The following is a 6,278-nucleotide window of genomic DNA, read 5'->3' as shown; positions in this document are numbered from 1 at the left end:
TTTATATTTTAATTGCATCATATAATATACAACTAGTAATAGGACCTCTATGTAAACCACTCTTGTGATGGAGCATCCTATTAAAAGATTGTTATAACTATTAGTTAGAAGTTCCCAAAATTAAAGCAGAGGAGAGGACTTCCCAGTGGGTACATTCCAACCCACTACCCACGGGAAAGGTATCATGTTTCGAGCGAAATCACGAGCCGCTAGGCACGCCACAACAAATAAAGCTTCCATTGCACCCCACCCCCAAAGAAAGAAAATCAGAAAACGGACCTCCTCCCTGAATTTCACGTCCTAAACCTGGATCTACCTCAGCAGCAATCCACAGATGAGAATCGTGCAGTGCTACAAAATACCATTTTTAATCGGCAACCACTTATATCTTCGACCCCTTTGAAAGATATCACCGGAAGTCAGCTGATAGATTCGCTTGCAGTCGCAAATCAAAAGATAGTTGCCAGGCTAGCGAGACATAATCTCCCAAAATGCCAGCCCGACATATTCTCTGGGGACCTTATCCTCTTCCATCCCTGGAAAATCGCCTTCAAAGCTATGCTGTTAGACGCTGATATATCCCCAACTCAGGAGATAAACTATTTAAGAAGCTTTACTAGCGGAAGGCCACAACGCCTCGTTGATAACTACCGGAAGCGGCAAATGCGCGAACCCGTTGCGTTACTAAAAGAGTTGTGGGAAGAACTTGAAAGGAGTTTCAGGAATGTCACCGTGATAAGTAGTACACCTTGGCTGGAAGCACTTTAGCGAAGAAGATGATGCATATTTCCTTGTCCCCTTATCAAAGGGAGGAGGCCGTTCGAACAGTTGATGTGCCCGTTACCTCAAGTAAAGTTGACTTGTATCTAACTTGCAAAAATCGTTTCTTCCCTAATGGAGAATCATTGTTTGGAAAAGCTGATGACATGGTCATGAAGTTGACCAACTTTAAAGATGAAAAGTTTGGTGAAACAATCACTGTTGGGGACTGTGTAGTACCTTTTAATATGAACAACTACATGGAAGCACACAAGATAAAGACAGTAAGACTTTACTTGCAATCCAAGAGACTATTCACAGATCATGACAGTGATGTTGAACTAAATCAATCAGCCTTTATCATTGATGATGACATGCCATCTCATTAATTGATTCATCAGAAGATAGAAAGGCTCTCCTACAAAAACAGGATGAGGCATATGAAATCTCTTTGCAAATGGATCGGAAGAAAAAAGCTGAGCTAGAATTTAAGAGTCAGGAGGAAAAGCGTAAAGAAAGACTTCAAAGAGCAAGAATTCAGAGGGTACTGCGTGAACCCAACAGCAGTTTTGTAACTGTGAAGATTAAACACCCATCACTGGGTCTACAGTCAAGAAAATTTCCGATCCATACCTTGATGTACTCCGTTTATGACTGGGCTGGATCTTTAAGTACCGAACCAGAACACTTCACATTAAATGATCCACTAGGGACTGTGCTACCTCCAAGCAGTGAATTGCATGACAAGAATACATTGACTATGATTGAGTCTCCAGAAGGAACCCCATCGCTGTTGACTTCTGATTAAATTGAATTTTGTGGGTTTGGACAAGCAGTAGACACAAGTGCAGACTTGTGTGGATGGTTTGCTGATGGAGGAAACATATTCCCAGAAAGTCAACCTGAACGAGACTCAATGCTAGTATTCTGCTTTAAAATTACGGATTGTACATTTACTAAAAATTAATGGGCTATAGAATAAGGACCACTTCACACACCTATTATTTTGAAGCCTAAATACTGTGGGTCCAAAATTGCAAAACAAAATAATGGCATTAAAGAGACTGGGTGAGACACCAACATACTGAGGAAAGTTTATTTTATATGACCACTTTAGTGCACAGAGCCTGTCGATGAGTGATTTGAATCAGAAATGGTTAAGATAGAAAGAAATTCATATTCTTTTCCAAGGTCCACGTAGACTTGGCAATAACTGATTCTGGTCATTCTAACTTTGAAAATACAAAACTTACTAAAATCCTTTTCTTGCTATGTTGTGGCCAGCGACTGAAGTGAATAATTTCACATAGTATTCCCTATTTCAAAAAATTAATGTTAATATATGTAGACTGGTACTATTTTATTATTACCCAAGTTCTGAGTTATTGTAGTATAATTACATGAGTCATCAATGCCTGTAACTTTGTTTGATAATGCCAACTATTTTCCCATTCTTCAGTGACAGCCATTTCTCTATTCAAGTCAATCAGCTACGTGTTGTGCAGCAACAATCACCATCATTGACTAGGTTATACGTACTTTGGTATTTTGTCGTAATTACACGCAATATTAGTTAATTAATGAGTATTATCATCTCTTTTGATTGGAGTTTGTTTCCTTTCTCTGCTAATAGTCATCCATTTGCCTAACCAAGCCTGCAACTATTTTGTGCAGCAACAGTTACCTTCAACCAGGTATATTGTCAGGCATTTTTTTGCAATACTTGTAACATTAGTTAACTAGTATTTTCATTTGTTTTTGAGAGGAGTTTCTTTTATTTATATGTTGACCAGTTTGTTGAGTGTTATGTTATTTCCTTTCTCTTTAGTCTTTCTGCTAGCCATTCCCATGATGAAGACAATCCTAGTCGGCTACAGTTATCATCAAGCAGGTAATCTGGAAATGTTTGCATTTTCATATCAGTTAAGGGCGGTGCCTAACGATAATGTATTTTTGTGCGGTCTATGACTGTTCAGTAACAGAAGATCTTAGCAAGGCCTATTGGAATCCAAAAATAAACTTGAGGGTAACCACCCATTTTTCAGAGATAATTAAGCAACAATATTTCTAAAAAGTGCCAAAATATAAAGCAATGGATGGAATTTTTTCTAAATTGAAGCTTAATTATCTCTGAAAAATGCATGGTTATTCCCAATTTTCTTTTGGGATCCCAAGAGCACATGCTACGTTTTGTTTTCTCCGTATAGGTTTAAACCGCACAAAAATATTCCTGTACTAGAAATACGTGACTCGCAAAACTGCTGGGGCTGGATGGAAAGCCCTCTTTACTCGTATTGTAGCATCAAATGAGGAGATAAAAAGGGGTATAAGATTTTTTTTTTGGATGAGCATGGTCTTTTCGTAGTCCCACAGGCTAGTTTGCGGTTGAAAATCTATTTCTGACGCTGGACGTAATGTACAACGGGCATGCAGCGCTGTCGTGTTCGATGAATTTATTTCCCACAGAAAATTATTTTACCCCTTCCACAAAACATGTAACTTCTTCAATGCAATATTTCACAAAAAAGATTTCTAAAAGAAAGGGCAAAGATTCTGGAGAGATGGTTTGTATCCAGTGAATATTGATGAACATTGCAGTTGAAATTTGATCATGCACGCATATTTTTTCCGATGTATGCAAATTTTGCTCCAGACGACGCCAGACAGTCTGATGTCATTCATACTTTGTTTTTCACTGGTGCCAGGCGACAGTGCGGACACCTTCAAAGATATATATAAACATACATATATATATAAATATATTTTTCACTCGAATTTGCGCGGCTTAGCTCCGCTTGGGCCGGCTCGGCCCGACAAATTTATTAACCTCGCTACGCTCAGGCCTTCGGCCCTCACTTCGCGAGGAATTAGCAGGCACCACCCATAGGAAACCCGAGTATCTCGAGATGCGCAGAACATATGGGCAGTAACAATTGTAGACACCATCCTTAAGTGTTAATGTCATCTTCATAAATTTGGAGCTGATTTCCTTTCTCATCAGTGTTCGTGCCTCTGCTACCCATTATTCTAGTGAAGACAGTCCTGTCCAAGAAAATCACAATCAGTCAGCTACCAGTACCCATTTTGACTTTGTAAAATTAATTGAAAGTGTATAATTCATAACCCTCATAGCTCCGCCTTTTTCAAATCTGTTAGCTTTACAAGTTTTTACCATGAAAAACGATCACCCAACCCGAAGCTCGGATTTCACCACCCCAGAACTCGAATTTTTACACTTTTCAGCTTCTCCCTAAACAGACATTTACATAGCTGCAAAACTTTCTTCACTATAATTTAACACAATGATTCTTCCTCAGTCAAAATATAGCAATTATTTTCATGTCTGCTCGTTTGTGAGTGAACTGAGCTCGGATGAAGTAGACACACTTTTCTCTATCATGTAAAAGTCTAAAATAATCCAAATTCAGCTGACCGGTAGTGACTCAAATCCTCTGAAACTTTGAAAAAAGAGAGTTCAGTCATTGATTTTTAGAAGTGCGGCTTCAAATCTTTAGGATCTAGCTGAACTTTTGCATGCACGCCGATCAAAGTTTGACAAAATTACAATTCAGCGCCATTGAAATCTACAACTCTACATAACAAGGCATAATAGAATAAATTAACTCCTTGGCCAAAGTTTGTATAAAAAAGGCTTTAAACTATTTTCAACGCTTAAAACGTTTTAAAAAAATATATTGATGTTAAATATTGTCTACACAGGTACAACAAACAGACAAACACCAAAATTACCACGAGATAAAATTAAATCTCACTTGCTCCCTGATCTGCAATGTCACGCACGAGCGACAGCCACAATAACAAACAGATATTTACATCCCTTGATTTAAAATAAGTCATACTTTAAAATATCTTACTTAACGACGTGACAGATTTCCCGGTTAAGTTGCTGAAGAAATAGAAAATAACTTGATAGTAATACTACCTGGAACAATTAAAATTAACTATATTAAGGAAGAGAAGCTTTATCATCCTTCGATAGCCAATCGGCCTTAACTGTTCCCACGAAAATCAAATATTGCATCGTTCTCTAAATAAACAATTCTACTTATCCATATCTCTGAGGCATTAAAACCAGAGTTTATTGTTGGGCAAGTTCACAGACATACAGAACAACGATGTCTTGTTCGTTTTTTACTATTGTCGGTGGGATTTGTGGCGCAGACGAATGCACTAGCTCCTCAACTTCCGTCACACCACTCACGTAGTGTGACAAGTAAGACAAGGTAAAATTCTTTTGTGAATCCATCTTCTCCTGGAGATTTATTGTCTGCAAAAGATGCTAGAGCATTTTTTAGTTCTTCCAAGGTCAAATCCTTTTCTAAGGATTCCTGTTCATCCTCCTTTAATTGTGGAATGTTTAAACCCTCCGTAAAGCCGTCAATCTTTTGATTGTGTTCATATGCGGAGGTGTTGTTATTGCCATTAGTTTTATAAGTGTACATATTCTGATAAAAAACTTGTACGGGGTCTGAAATTATCTCGCCGTTTTAGAATTCAACTTCTCGGATTAATTTTTTCTCGTAGTTATTTTTTTCCAGATTAAAGAAGTACTTAGTTGGCTTTTCACCTAGCTAGAACCATTTCATCTTTGATCTGAACATAGCTTCTTTTCCCCTAACTTCATGTATATGTTTGAGTTCTTCTTTAGCAGCTTCATATTTTTCCAAGATCTCCTGATCAAAAGCATCGCTATTACAAATTTTATGATCTAAATCTCTTTTGTTTTGAGAATTTATTAGTTTTGCCACGTAACTCCATTTTTAGTAATTCCCACAGGAGTTGTTTATCTGTAACTTCGGAGTATTTATTCAGAATTTGTGGATAGTAAAACTCAATGAGATCTTTATAACTTTCATCTTCTAGTAAGGTGTTGTTAAATTTCCATAAGCCTAGGCCTCTTGTGAATTCATTTTTACCCTCTTTTACCCTTTCTGAATGGATTCTGATAGGATTCCCGTCCGGGGAAGTCTTAACATAAACTTTACCGTCCATTGTCCACACACTTGTTATGCATCCGTCTCTTCATCTTTGGTTTGCTGAGTTGACCAGACTTTTCCTATACTTGGTTAAATTCTCGTTGATGAATAGCCGGTCTTTCGATCCTACAGCCGAAGCAAACTGACACGGGAACAAATCGGTTGTTTTGATGTTTTTAAGTTTTATCCGTGCTTTGTAAAAGCTGGTTTTCACTTAATGGCTACAAAATTTTGCAATTATGACGCAGCTGTCGTTCTTACGTTTCAGTTTGCGTGAAATTTCGATGTCGCTTGGGGTAACTTGGACTTCAAGAGCAGCTGCGATCTTTAGGATGGCTTCTTCTGTTGAATCATACGAGTTTTCGGGGACTCCATGAAATTCGAGGCTGTTTTTACGAGTGTACTGTTCGAGATTATCCACAGACTCGTTTAAATAATTTACCTCTTCGGTCTGTTGTTGTAAATCCTTCCTGGCAGACTGAAGCGAAGTCGCCATTACATGCAATGCTTTTTCTAATTTGA

General features: G+C 38.0%; 1 pseudogene; it reads left to right on the top strand.

The window, feature by feature from the left end:
- The first annotated feature begins 926 nt into the window (after positions 1-926).
- On the top strand, positions 927-1,726 carry LOC146468800 (uncharacterized; annotated as a pseudogene).
- Positions 1,727-6,278: the final 4,552 nt, after the last annotated feature.

The sequence above is a fragment of the Pavona decussata genome, unplaced genomic scaffold, assembly GCF_977016875.1.
Source record: "Pavona decussata unplaced genomic scaffold, jaPavDecu1.1 SCAFFOLD_129, whole genome shotgun sequence".
NCBI lineage: Eukaryota > Metazoa > Cnidaria > Anthozoa > Scleractinia > Agariciidae > Pavona > Pavona decussata.
Note: the sequence above shows the minus strand (reverse complement) of the source record. Positions and strands in the feature narration are given on the sequence as shown.